The sequence below is a fragment of the Podarcis filfolensis genome, assembly GCF_964270895.1.
Source record: "Podarcis filfolensis genome assembly, chromosome: 6".
Lineage (NCBI taxonomy): Eukaryota > Metazoa > Chordata > Lepidosauria > Squamata > Lacertidae > Podarcis > Podarcis filfolensis.
In genome coordinates, this window is record NC_139609.1 from 89622667 (window position 1) to 89637403 (window position 14737).

Consider the following 14737-nt stretch of genomic DNA (forward strand, 5'->3'; position numbering starts at 1 on the left):
TGGCAGAAAGGCTTCCAGTTGTCATTGTTTCTGTTCCCTCCATCTCTCAGGGGTTTTCTTCTCTTATGCAGATCCTGCTGTTTCAGGTGTACCAGCAGCAAGTGGTGACTGCTCCTCTGAGTTTGAATCTGGGCCTCTCAGATGTTGTTGGACTCCAGATCCCATCAGCCCCATCCAGTATGGCCAATGGTCAATGTTGAGGGTAACTGTACCTCAGCAGCATCTTCAGGACCACAATTTTCCAACCTCCAAGAGCCAGTGTGGTGTAGTGGTTAAGAGCGGTAGACTCATAATCTGGGGAACTGGGTTCGTGTCTCCGCAACTCCACACGCAGCTGCTGGGTGACTTTGGCTAGTCACACTTCTCTGAAGTCTCTCAGCCCCACTCGCCTCCCAGAGTGTTTGTTGTGGGGGAGGAAGGGAAAGGAGAATGTTAGCCGCTTTGAGACTCCTTCGGGTAGTGATAAAGCGGGATATCAAATCCAAACTCCTCCTCCTCCTCCTCCTCCTCCTCCTCCTCCTCCTCCTCCTCCTCTCCTTCTTCTTTTTCTTCTTCTTCTCTGATTTAGAGAGTCAGGCTGCATGCACAATATACCTTCAAAGCACATACCAAACACACTATTTCCCTCAAAAAATTATGGGCACTGTAGTTTGTTTACCCCTCAGCAGCCTTTCTCAACCTGTGAGTCCCCAGATGCTGTTGAATTACAACTCCCATCACCCTAGCTAGCAAGGCCAGAGTTCAGAGATGATGGGAGTTGTAGTCCAACAACATCTGGGGACCCACAGGTTGAGAACCGCTGCCTCACAGAGTCACACTTCCCAGCAACCCTTCACAAACTACAGTGCCCAAGTTTCTTTGAGGGATATGGTGTGTTTTTAATGTGTTTTAAAGCTACAGCATGCGCTCAGCCTCAAACACCCACTAAACGATTTGTTGTAAAACTCCTTAAACTGGGGCTGAGCTGGGAAAGGTGAAATTCAGCAACGTTAAGATGGAAACACACCCCTTGCTTTTAATGGTCTTCCATGAGTTGCTACACAAGGAAGGCGCTGTGGTCTAAACCACTAAGCCTCTTGGGCTTGCCGATCAGAAGGTCGGCGGTTCGAATCCCCACAATGGGGTGAGCTCCTGTTGCTCGGTCCCAGCTCCTGCCAACCTAGTAGTTCAAAAGCATGCCAAAAAGTGCAAGTAGATAAATAAGTACCGCTCTGGCGAGAAGGTAACCGGCGTTTCCATGCGCTGCTCTGGTTTCGCCAGAAGCGGTTTAGTCATGCTGGCCACATGACCCGGAAAAACAGTTTGCGGACAAATGCCGGCTCCCTTGGCCTGTAAAGCGAGATGAGTGCCGCAACCCCAGAGTTGTCTGCGACTGGACTTAACTGTCAGGGGTACTTTACCTTTTTTATTCGATAAGAACTGCCAGGGTACCGTTCTGGGAAGGTTTGCTCTCAATGTAAATCAGTCGCTGTTAGCCCTTGGTGATGTTAAAAAGCTGTCAAATCTGACTGTGATGTCATTGCATTTACCACTTGATCCCTGGTTGGCTGGGGATCATTAGGAGAAAGCACCCCTAAAAAGTGTGGGGGGGGGATTGGCAAGGGCATAGCAACATATTGGGGGAAACAATGGGTGTGAACAGATGGGAGGGTTTTTGAAGAGAGCCAACCATTTCAGAGGGCCTGGAAGCGCTACTTTTGCCCTGGAAACCAAAATCAGAAAGCGCAGTCTTAATTTAACCAGTTCTGAATCTCTTCTAGGAATTTCAGTTGCAACTGAGTGCCTGATTTATAATAAATACTGATGTACCTGTTCGACTTGAAGAGTCAGTGATCAAAGTGGATTTGCATGTTAACTCCCATAATGATCGGCTGTTACTCTGTCCTTGCCTGTTCCCGTCCTCTTTCATCACTGGGGAGAAGAACACACGCTTTCTTAGAACCAGAGAGTTGGAAGGGAATTTGGGGATCATCTAGTCCAACCTTCTGAAATGCAGGAATATGCAGCTGTCCCACATGGGGATTGAACCTGCAATCTTAGTGTTGTCTAGCCAACTGAGCTATCCAAGCTATTTAGTACCAGACTTTACTAGGCTTCACTGAGGTGTGGAATTCTGAAAACATGACAGCTAGATTTTTCTGGCACATTGAAAAAATGTGGATCTTTGGAATAGGCATTTTTTTGAAGGAGAGGGTCTAGAGAAGTAATGTGGACACAGAGAATGGAGGACTGCATGCCCAGAACTCAGAATAAGGTGATGGAGCTTTGAACAGCTGATGTTTGAAATAAACTACAAACACTGGCCATTACCTTTACAACTTGGTGGTAACTTTCAGAGGCTTCTGGCCTGCTGCTATGGGAACAGAACGTTGAATTGGATGGATGGACTGGTGCTCGCTTCGGCAGCACATATACTAAAATGAATTGGATGGACTGGCCCAACCATGCAATTGTTCATTTGTTGTTTCCACTGACCTATTCAGAGTAGACCCGCTGTCGTTAATGGACTTTACCAACTTACGTTCATTAATTTCAGTGTATCTGCTCTGAGTAGAACTAGCACTGGATGTATCTATCTGCCTTATGAAATTTCACCAGGCGTAGCCCACACCCATTAAACCCCATCATAATGACTAGAAACTTTATTGCTATTGTTTTAAAAGAAATCCGAAGCCTGGGCTGATTAATTTTGTTGTTGTTGTTGTTGTTTAGTCGTTTAGTCATGTCCGACTCTTCGTGACCCCATGGACCAGAGCACGCCAGGCACTTCTGTCTTCCACTGCCTCCCGCAGTTTGTTCAGACTCATGTTTGTAGCTTCGAAGACACTATCCAACCATCTCGTCCTCTGTCGTCCCCTTCTCCTTGTGCCCTCCATCTTTCCCAACATCAGGGTCTTTTCCAGGGAGTCTTTTCTTCTCATGAGGTGGCCAAAGTATTGGAGCCTCAGCTTCACGATCTGTCCTTCCAGTGAGCACTCAGGGCTGATTTCCTTCAGAATGGAGAGGTTAATTTTGTACTTAGTACCAAACTCTGTGCTTTGACGAGGCTTGCATGAATCCTAAATATAGGTCTAACCGTGAAGGCTCTTTGACATCAAGTGTGCCTGTTGTAGAGCTAACCGTTCGCTGTGCTTCTATATATACTTTATGAAACATTGCAGTGGAATCTCCAACTGATCCTTATGCAACACTCTGATGTAAGGACCTTGGCTTTCACATTTCATTGTGCTCACACCAGCCAGTTCTACAGGATAGCGAGGAACAACTATCCCTCACTGTTACTGCACATAAACCTTATGTAAGCAGTAGATTCGTAAACAGTCAGATGGTCACCTGACTGCTGATGTTCTTCAGGGAGATCTGTCCAAATGGTTAGCAGTCCTGCCTCTGAAGAGCTTCTCAAAAAGGAAATGGAAAGGGAGAAAAAGTAAAGTTTCTGAGTTTCTAAAGTGTTGGAATCTTTTAGGCAGCCCTCATGGTGGGTTCAAAAATATTGCCAACATTCTCTGGGTACACAGAGTGATGTTTAGCTGCTCCACTCAGACACCCCCCCACAAAGCAATGTTTTTCATTGGGCAAATGGGCTTTTCTGGGGGAGCATTCCCCCTCCCTTCATGTAGCTTTCCTCTGTGCACATTACACTTTTCAATACTTTTTTTCAATTCTGCAAGGAAACAGTGAGTTCCATTGTTTTTATACCCATTTTACAGATGAGGCTATTGAGGTGAGGATACTCACTTATAACCAGTTATTGAAGTCATGGGACGAGCATGATTTGTTTTGGGTTTCTTTGTACTCTGATATCTGAGAACATTTTGCACAATCAGATTTATTTTTGTTTGTTTTTTAGTGGGAACATCATGTTTGAACATATTGTTGGAAGATTAGTGGGGGTGGACAGGAGAGAGTTAATGACGCTGAATTGCCTAGAAGGTCTCCTTTCCAAAAGCTGCCTTTTGTTATATGTTCATTCAAATTCCAAACCACTTTTTATCACTTGTGATTCCAGGGCAATCTACAACACAGACATAAAAAAAAATTCAGAACACTAAATATCACTTTTAAGCAGTTAACTTAAAAGTGAACCGTACAAACAATACCCATCAATTAATTTACTGTTCAACTTTGTCAGGTCAACTACCCAAAACAGACACCTAAAACCTAATACAGTGGTACCTTGGTTCTCAAACGCCTTGGTGCTCAAACAACTTGGAACCCAAACACTGCAAACCCGGAAGGAAGTGTTCTGGTTTGCGAACCTTTTTTGGAAGCCGAATGTGCTCCGTTTTGAGTGTTACGCTTCCATTTTGAGTGCCACACTTCCGTTTTGAGTCTTACACTGAGATCTGTCTGTTTTTGCTATTTATTTTGCGCTGTTTTGTTTTGTTTTTGTGACTGTGTGGAACCCAGTCCAGATACTGATGGATGGATAGTGTGACTGCAGTACGTTGTTTATTGCTTTCATTTTATGGATCAATTGTCTTGTTAGATAGTAAAATTCATGTTCAATGGCTGTTTTAGGGGTTGTTTTTAAAAGTCTGGAACGCATTAATCCATTTTGCATTTCTTTCTATGGGAAAGCGCGTCTTGGTTTTGGAATGCTTTGGTTATGGAACAGACTTTTGGAAAAGATAAAGTTTGAGAACCAAGGTATCACTGTACTGATGATGGTGGTTGTAGCTCTAAGGGAAGGCAGTTCTGCTGCCTCTGATATTGCCGGACAACAATTCCCATTACCCCCTCCATTGGCCGTGTTGGTTGGGGCTGATGGGGAAGTGGAGTCCAACAATCTTTGGAGAGCCATGGGTTCCTTGCTCCTGATTAGAACAGGGTGATATCTGGTTTTCAACACCGTGATACATCACCTGCTAAACATTGTGCTATATACCAATATATCACGAAGTCTGAAATAAAGATGGAGCGATGTAGAGGCTTTGGTTGGCTTCATGGTTTCTCCTGCATCGTGATTTGATGCCCCTTGTAGGAGGCAGGGGAAAGCTAAGCCAGCAGGGTTTGCAAGGGCTGCAAGAATTGAGGGACGCACTGGCTGGCTTCACGGTTACCCCCACATGGTGATTTTTGCATAGCACACATACATCGTGCTTCGTAATACAGTCATACCTCGGGTTACAGATGCTTCAGGTTGCGTTTTTTTGGGTTACGGACGCGCCGAAACCCAGAAGTACCGGAATGGGTTACTTCCGGATTTCTGTGGTCACGCATGAATAGAAGAGCTAAATTGCGCTTTGCGCATGCGCAGAAGCACTAATCGCAACCCGTGTGTGCGCAGAGTGCGCAGACGCGGCGCTGCAGGTTGCGAATGCTGTGGGTTGCGAACGTGCCTCCTACACGGATCACGTTCTCAACCTGAGCGTCCACTGTACAGCGGTACCTCAGGTTACATACGCTTCAGGTTACATACGCTTCAGGTTACAGACTCCACTAACCCAGAAATAGTGCTTCAGGTTATGAACTTTGCTTCAGGATGAGAACAGAAATCGTGCTCCGGCGGCGTGGCAGCAGCAGGAGGCCCCATTAGCTAAAGTGGTGCTTCAGGTTAAGAACAGTTTCAGGTTAAGTACGGACCTCCGGAACGAATTAAGTACTTAACCTGAGGTACTACTGTATATTGCCAGGTCAAAAATTATGAAACTGATAGCATGATATGGATTTCTGGCACTGAGATTTTAGGTGCAAAATTCTTCAGGGACTGATCTCTATATTTTTCAGAAAATTGTGCTTACTTATGCTGCTTCCTAGCATATTGGGTGTATTTTAACTACCTCTTTCCCAACATTGCTTAATGTAACCCCTCGCCCCCCCCCCTAAGATTTGGCTCTGGAGAGTGTGACCATATGCAGATCACCCCACCAAGCCTCTGCATTTACAGACCTACTTTGAGTGCAAGGATATTCTTGGAACGAACGCAAAGATGAATTACTCATCGCATTGCCTATGCACTACTGTCCACCAGAGGTTGCTCATCAGCTTCTGAGCAGGTTGGAATTGCAAATGTTTGGTCCTTGCAGCACATTTCAACAGGGCCCCGGAGAGGAGAAGGTGTGTTAGCATTGCACAAAAAGAGAAGTCAAGGCATTGCAGTCATGGAAATAGTGCAAAGGCGAGGAACGGGAGCCACTGTGCACTTATAGATGTCGCTCGACCTACCCAAAAAAGCCCCATTCTACATTTTTAATTGTGTTCTGTAGAGTCCAGTTACTCCTGATGTTTGTTCTATGCAGAGCTCATGGGGGGGGTAGGGAGAAGGAGGGGAATTCCTCACACAGTGTACACTTTACATGTGTTATGTGACCCCCGAACCAAGGAGATGAGTAACCATACCACCATTAGAAGACATGGAAAGGCAGCCCTGCATAAGGAAGTTTTTTAAAAAAATGTTTATGTTTTGATATATGTTGGAAGCTGCCCAGGGTGGCTGGGGCAACCCAGTCAGATGGGTAGGGCAAAATTATTATTATTATTATTATTATTATTATTATTATTATTATTAAATAGGATGTACCTATTTTCATAGAAGAAGAGAAGTGAGAGCTGGACCGTAAAGAAGGCTGATCGCCGAAGAATTGATGCTTTTGAATTATGGTGCTGGAGGAGACTCTTGAGAGTCCCATGGACTGCAAGAAGATCAAACCGATCCATTCTGAAGGAAATCAGCCCTGAGTGCTCACTGGAAGGACAGATCCTGAAGCTGAGGCTCCAGTACTTTGGCCACCTCATGAGAAGAGAAGACTCCCTGGAAAAGACCCTGATGTTGGGAAAGATGGAGGGCACAAGGAGAAGGGGACGACAGAGGGCAAGATGGTTGGACAGTGTTCTCGAAGCTACCAGCATGAGTTTGACCACACTGTGGGAGGCAGTGGAAGACAGGAGTGCCTGGCGTGCTCTGGTCCACGGGGTCGCGAAGAGTCGGATACGACTAAACAACAACAACCTATTTTCATCAGAGGAATGTTGAATGGTCTGGGGTTGTTGTTTGGGGAAGAGTGTCTTAGGGACTTTGAGCTGTAACCCTAATGAAAGAGGTTTTCTGTGGTCAAGGCTGTTCTCCTCTCCTTTCTTCATTGAGACCTACTTAGAATCTTTGGATAATCTGTGGCCATTTGATGTGCCCACCCTCCCTGCATGACTCCTACCTATTGTGAGCTTTGCATTCTCAGACTGAGTAACTATATAACCTTTAGAAGACATCTGAAGGAGCCCTGAAGAGGGAAGCTTCTTAAGGTTTAATGTTTTATGTATGTTTTTTATGCATGTTGCCCAGAGTGGCTGGGGCAACCCAGTCAGATGGGCGGGGTACAAATACTGGTATATTATTATTATTATTACTCTGGCTTAAGAGACCCATGTGGAGCCATGGATGACTGTGGAAGCAGCAGAATGGAGCAACTGGGAAGACAGAAGGGCCAAGCTGTAGCTGGCAGGGCCATAAACCTGGCGCCCTCTTGTGGAGCTCCATGGAACTATTTTATTTGTTGTGGGGACCCTACTCAGGCTATTTGGCAGTCTGGCACTGAACAGTCCAAAATGCTTGTTTATAGAGCTATTGTACTACCAACCTTACTGTATGCATGTGAAACATGGACCACTTAAAACCTCATCTCCAACTCCTCAAAAGATTCCATCAATGGTATCTCTGAAAAATTGTACACATGCTTTGGGAAGACAGGTGAACTACAGTGGTACATCGAGTTACAGATGCTTCAGGTTACAGACACTTCAGGTTACAGACTCGGCTTAACCAGAAATAGTACCTCAGGTTAAGAACTTTGCTTCAGGATGAGAACAGAAATTGTGCTCCGGTGGCGCGGCGGCTGTGGGAGGCCCCATTAGCTAAAGTGGTACCTCAGGTTAAGAACAGTTTCAGGTTAAGAACAGACCTCCGGAACGAATTAAGTTCTTAACCCGAGGTACCACTGTAATGCCAGTGTACTGGAAGAAGCAAAGATCACCAGTGTCAAAGCAAAGATTCTTCAACATCAACTTCATTGGGCTGGTCATGATGTTCAAATGCCTGATTATCGTCTTCCAAAGCAACTACTCTACTCTGAACTTAAAAATGGAAAGCGCAATGCTGGTGGTCAACAGAAGAGGTTTAAAGACTCTCTCTCAAGGCAAATCTAAAAAAAAATGTAGTATGAACACTGACAACTGGGAAACACTGGCCTGCAAGAGCTTCAATTGGAGGACAGCCCGTACCAAAGGTGTTATGCACTTTGAAGACGCTCGAACTCAAGACGAAAGGGTGAAACATGCTAAGAGGAAGGCACGTTTGGCAAACCCTAACCAACGCCTGCCTGGAAACCTGTATCCCCACTGTGGAAGGACTTGTGGATCCAGAATTGGCCTCCACAGTCTCTTATGGACTCACTGTTAAGACTGTGTTCATGGAAGACAATCTTACTCAGCTACGAGTGATTGCCGAAGAAGAAGACATGTCAGCTCCCTTTGGGGAACGGTTGGGAGCAGCGAAGGCAGAGCTGAACCCCAGCACTGCCTATTAGTTGGCGTCACTGAGATGTCTGCTGATTGACAGGTGGACGTGGTCGGGGTTTTTTTGGGGGGGGGACTGGCTTTGTGGGCCAAATTGGACCTCTGCCAGTCCAATATTGACCTGTGGGAGCTGGAATTTCCCTGCTGCTGTCCTACAGGTTCTGCCACGTTTCACACAGAGACCCGCAGGATTAAAAATAAACAAATCTGGCGCCGGGCAACAGGAACAGCCTATGGTCTTGCCACGGAGAAACTCCCATAAAAATCACATTACTACAGAGGTCTAAGGTTAACTAGTGCCCTCCTCTTGAGTTTGCTTGGTGGTTGTTAACACAGGTGTAATAAGGGGAAATTGATTGTGCAAAGGGAGCATAATCATTTCCTTCTACGCTGGTAGGCTGGGTTCCCCCTCCCCTCTGTGTATGAGCTAAAGGATAACCTTGGGGGTCTCCTCATTTTTACCTTCTGTTCATGTTTCAGCCTTTCTTATCTGTCAGCAAATGTAGCCGATGCCTGTAATTCTGGAAATCAATGAATATGTAAACAGAAACTCAAGGTGAACTTTAAAAACCACTGCCTCACTTGGCAGGTAAGTACCCATTTGGATTGCTTAGGCGTGTCTGACAACAGGCACTTTTCCCTGACGGGTCACACGATCCATTGCCTATGCCTTATTTTATTATTTGCCTATTGATCCCTCCAGCCTCTCCTCTCCTCTCCTTTCCCTCAAACAATAATAAAGAAAGCTTTCCATTGTGAACGGGCCAATTTGTTCTGAAGTCTGTCGAAGGCTTATCAGGAAGAGTGTATGTTTGGACAAATTGTGTCCCATGGTTTGGGAAGGAAGGAAGGAATGAATGAATGCAGGTATTCAGGTCAACCATGTATCTGTGTGTGGCCCTTCATTTTAATAAATTTGCAACCTGTAACATTCGAATCAGCCCTAGAAGCTGAAATGAATCTGGGAGGGTGGAGAGATGGATTTTAAGAACATTTTATATTATTATTATTATTATTATTATTATTATTATTATTATTATTATTAAAAATTGTATACCTCCCTCCATCCAAATAGTAATAACATTTTATTATCTATTTCCCCAGCCACTCTGGGCGGCTTCCAACCAAAGATTACAAATACATTAAAACATCAGTCATTAAAAACTTCCCTAAACAGGGCTGCTTCATAGGGTGGTTCACAACATAAAAATACAAAACGAGAACAGAAAATGCATAACAAAAAAGAAAAGAAACAAACCAATAACCCCACGCCCACATATAATTAGCAAATACAAATTCAAATCTACTTGCAGAAATCTGAATCTATCATTTACTAATTCAGTTAATTAAATAATAATAATTACATGAATATTAATGTACTGTATTAACAACTGATGTCGTTTTAGTGATGGTTTGAAGTTGTTCACTGCCTTGATGTGTGTGTGTGTGTGTGTGTGTGTGTAAATGTTTGGTGGTATAGAAATATTTGCAAACAAACGTGTTGTAAACAAAACCTGCTCTTTTCCCCTTGTGGGGTATCCAAGAGCCCGTATAGATAATTTATATATATGAGACCTTAAATTCTTATAACACATGGGTTAGAGATGATGGGATCTAGGGTTGCCATACACCCGGAATTCCCGGACACAGCTGGAATACGGCAGAAATCACTGCAATGTCTGGGAAACACCAGGCGAATGGCAGCCTCAATATTTTGGTGGAAAAAAAGCTCAGCAACTTTGCCAAAAAAAGCTCAATAACTTTTGTGTCTGGATTTTCACTTTTTGAAATATGGCAACCCTATGGGATCTGTAGTCTATCTGGCAGGCCACAGGTTTTCCATCTCACTCTTGGCCTCAGTTTTTCATCTGTAAAATGGACAGAGCTTAATGCGATTCAGGCTGCAGCCCCCAAACCCTGCAACTTCATCCCTGGGAAATGTGGAGAAATAACAGAGAACATTGGCAGTGAGCGAAGTGTACGTTTCTCATCAATGAATGATCAGAACTGGCTCCTGTGTGTCTGGGGTTAGGTAGGGCAATGGGTGGTTTAGCTGGAATATGATTTACACAATCTATTTGTAAAAAAATGAATGTGGCAAGTTGTGAGAAGGGGTGAGGGAGAAATTTGATTCACTTCCCATTTACAGGCGAACTGACCAAATTCAGAGTTTCTAAAACAATAGGAACCCCAACAATTCTTTGAAATCCATACTTTGGAAAAACCTGTACTTCTGAAAAAATGGAATGTCCCAGTTTTGCCGGGACAGATGAGGTGTATGCCACTCTTAGAAAGGGATGCAGATATTAATGTAAGGTAAAGGTACCCCTGACCATTAGGTCCAGTCGTGACTGACTCTGGGGTTGCGGTGCTCATCTCGCTTTATTGGCTGAGGGAGCCGGCGTACAGCTTCTGGGTCATGTGGCCAGCATGACTAAGCCACTTCTGGTGAACCAGAGCAGCGCACGGAAACGCCGTTTACCTTCCCGCCGGAGCGGTACCTATTTATCTACTAGCACTTTGACATGCTTTCGAACTGCTAGGTTGGCAGGAGCAGGGACCGAGCAACGGGAGCTCACCCCATCGTGGGGATTCGAACTGCCGACCTTCTGATCGGCAAGCCCTAGGCTCTGTGGTTTAACCCACAGCGCCCCCTGCATCCCTTGTCATATATTAATGTAGTAGGCTATTAATATCTACATATGTATTAGGACAATAACACTATATCAAATTATATAAGAATGTAGGAGAGTATATTACATTGCATTTTTGTATATATATATATATATATATATATATATATATATATATATATATTCTTATCCATATCTTTGTTCTCCCCCCCACTTCCCTCCCCCTTTTTTCTCTGTATCACTTTATTTCTTTATAATTGAATTCATTTCAATAAAACAACAACAACAACAGAACAATAGAACAGGATGCTTGACTAGACAGGCCATTGTCCTTCCCCAGCAGGGCTGCTCTTTTATTTTTAAAGCACTGCTGTTTTAAAGTGCTTTTAAAGCTGTAATCCAGGGCCCATTTGCCCAGATGTAAACCCCAGTGGACTTAATAGGACTTACTTCTGAGTGGACATGTACAGGATTGAAACTGTCCTTGCGACGCATGTTTTTGAGATGTTTCAGTTGTGTGGTCTGTGTTTTGTTTTACCATAAGCCTCTCTGAAAGGCATCTGGCAGCAGAACATAGTTGTCAAACGTCCCTTATTTGGCGGGACAGTCCCTTATCCCAGCGCCATGTCCCGCTGCTGTCCCTTATTGATGATGTCCCTTAAATAAGCTACTGAAGGTAATGGGGCCCTTTTTATGTCCAGCTGTGCTTTGTCAACAACAAATTGTTGCTGTTTTTTGTGTTGAATATATGGTAATTTATGGACCTAATAGGTATCTAAAGCCATTTGCACACAACAAAATATGTATTTTAACAAAGTAATTGTTTTTTTAAAAATAATTTTTATTCAAAATTATAACAAAACATATTTTTCAAAAACATATCCTTATTTTCCCCCATTTTTCCTCCCCCCATAAAACCCATCCCCCCACCCCACCCCCCAACTTCCCTCAGTTCCAGTCTTTGGTTTCTCCAATAATGCTATTTTCTGCATGTTACAGAGTTGTATAGATCCTCTAACTGTTTAGCTTATTGTTATCAGTAAAAAAATTGTGAATGTTTATTCAAAAACAAAGTAATTGTTGATCCTTTATTTTGGCTGCTGATCCCTTATTTTCGAGGCTGCTGGTCCCTTATTTTCAAATCTGTAAGTTGACAGCTATGAAGGAGAATAAATACGAAACCTCAGTAAATAAACAGATGCAAGGGGCTGCTGCAGCAAACAAGCTTTCGGAAAACGCTCGCCCGGTCCACCAAGCTTTCATCCCTTGCTACAAGCCCAGGGGCTGCACTGCAAAGTGATAACAGGAGTCCATTGCACGGATGATATACGGTTCAGTGAACCACGTGCCCTTGCAGGAGAGCCTTTGTAAAATCCGCTTTCCATTGCATGTGAGCTGCAGGCATTTCGACCTCGGAGAATGAAATATCTTTGGCACAGACAGGATTTGAGCTGCTCCCCGAGAGGGAGCTCAATGGTGGCCTTTATCAGAGTATGCGAGCTCGCAAAGATAAGGCTTCAAAGCCAAACACATTTTAAATACACCTTTAAAAGCCTTCAGAAATGTAGTTTCATAAATGTTTGTGTTGCCTGATGGATAGATAACGGTGGAGTGGTGTTATTGAATTGCTGCGCAGCCAAATACTTGCAAACAGTATTTGTTGCCGGTATCAGATGAATGGCTTACTTATTAATGGGTTTCTGAATATGGTTAGAAATCACCCTTTCAGAGGCAGCGTTTCCCACCCGTTCTGCTTTGTGGCTCCAAAGGCATCTTGGGCTGTTTCTCGCCTGCCAATCCCAGATAGAATTCCTGTACAGGAAACGATTTGTGTGTCTGGGTCGCAGAGCAATAGGGAAGCACAGGATTTGATATAGCCCTGAAGCAACACATATGAAAACATAGTAAAACGTTAAACATTTTAAAACTTCCCCATGCAGGACGGCCTTCAGTTGTCTTCTAAAGGTTGCATAGTTATCTCATTGGCTTGGGTGTGTGTGTGTGTTTCATGACTGCATACCCTCCAACATTTCTCCAATGAACATAGAGAGATCCTAAGGAAAAGCAGCACATTCCGGGATCAAATTCAGAGACCAGGATGCCTTCTGTTAATCCGGGACTGTCGCTGGAAAATAGGGACATTTGGAGGGTCTGAGCTGGAGAACATAAGGAGATACTAGCTGGACCACACCAAAGGCCTGCACATTCTCTGCTTCCCATAATGGCCAGCCAAGGGGGGAAATGTTGGGACAATCTGATCATGGCTCTTCCAGATGGGGTGAACGAAGGCCCTCTGACACCTGGGGGGTGGTGTCGCATGTGCTGTACATAGCAACGCTGCACATGCGCTGTACATAACGGTTTGCCGCCAGCGCGGGGATCCTCTGCTCGTGGCTGCAGGCCCAGACAGAGGGGGGGCCATATGGGCCACTTGGCCCGGCCCTCCGATTCCAAAGGGGGCCCCGGTCAGCATATTCACAATCGGAGGGGATGCACTGCAGTGAACGCGGAGGCGCAAAGGCGGCTGCGGCGGTGGGCGGATTACCTGGGGCCATGACTGGCAGCATGAGTGAAAAGCTTCCCTGGCATCTGGGGCGGGGCCTGCGATCAAGAATTCGCAGAAAAGAAAGCTAGGAAAGCAATTTAAATGTAAATACTTATAATAATCCTTTTCCCTATGTATTTTTAAAAAGCACTATTGTATATCTACATTTTCCATTTTGTCTTTATATGCAGTTACGGTTCAAGCCTTGAAATAAAATTATTCGTCAGCATAACTTTTGTGAAAATTATTTATATACTTAACTTATTTATAAGACTTCAGTTATCCCCAGGGTAAAAAAAAAAGGGGGGGACATTATCTACCTAGCCCGGGCCTCTGCCTGGGCCTACGGGGTGCTGTGTCACCCTCCCAGATGTGGAATCCGGGGCACACCTGGGGCGCACCATTGTGACACCACTGCTCCAGATTGTCTTATTTCCCTCTCTCTTTAATGGTGGATGTGTCATTGATGACCAATTGCCTCTGAATACCAATTTCTGAGAATCACATAGGTGGGTAGTGCTGTTGTGCTGGGATCCTGCTTGCAGTCTTCTCATGAGTACCTGGCTGGACACTGTAAAGCCAAGTTGCTGGACTGGATGGACCTGAGATCTGATCAGAGGCAGTTTTATGATAGTGTGACCAGGTTGGCCGCACCGGGTGCTGTGCTGCAGGGGGCGCCGCAACAATGCTGTAGAACAGAGCGTGAGAGGTGTGTGTGCGTGGGAGGGCATTTTAACGTCACACAGAGCACTGCTGAAATTTGACAGCCCAAAGTCCAAAACTGTCCAAGAGGCCTTTTCCTATCCATTGGTAAATTGGAAGAGTCCACAGCTCCCACTTCTTCTTCCAGTGGCACTGTCCATTTCAAGAAGTGCTATACTACCTTAAACAATCTCGGAGTGGTTATCAGTCCATTCCTCCCCCCAGGGGACTCTGGGAACTGTAGTTCTGTGAGGGGAACAGTGGTCTCCTCACATCTCTCAGCGCTCTTAGCAAACTACACTTCCCAGGATTCTTTGGGGGAAAGCCATGACTGCTTAAGGTGGCT

At 44.7% G+C, this 14737-nt stretch overlaps 1 long non-coding RNA gene across 1 annotated transcript in view; it reads left to right on the forward strand.

Annotated features, from left to right (window-relative positions):
- Window positions 1-8864: 8864 nt before the first annotated feature.
- Window positions 8865-14737, forward strand: part of LOC310764925 — a 28143-nt gene continuing 22270 nt past the window's right edge. Inside the window, exons 1-2 of the long non-coding RNA XR_014549363.1 lie at window positions 8865-8904; window positions 8992-9100. This is a non-coding gene — a long non-coding RNA (uncharacterized lncRNA). The remainder of the gene's footprint in view (window positions 8905-8991; window positions 9101-14737) is intronic.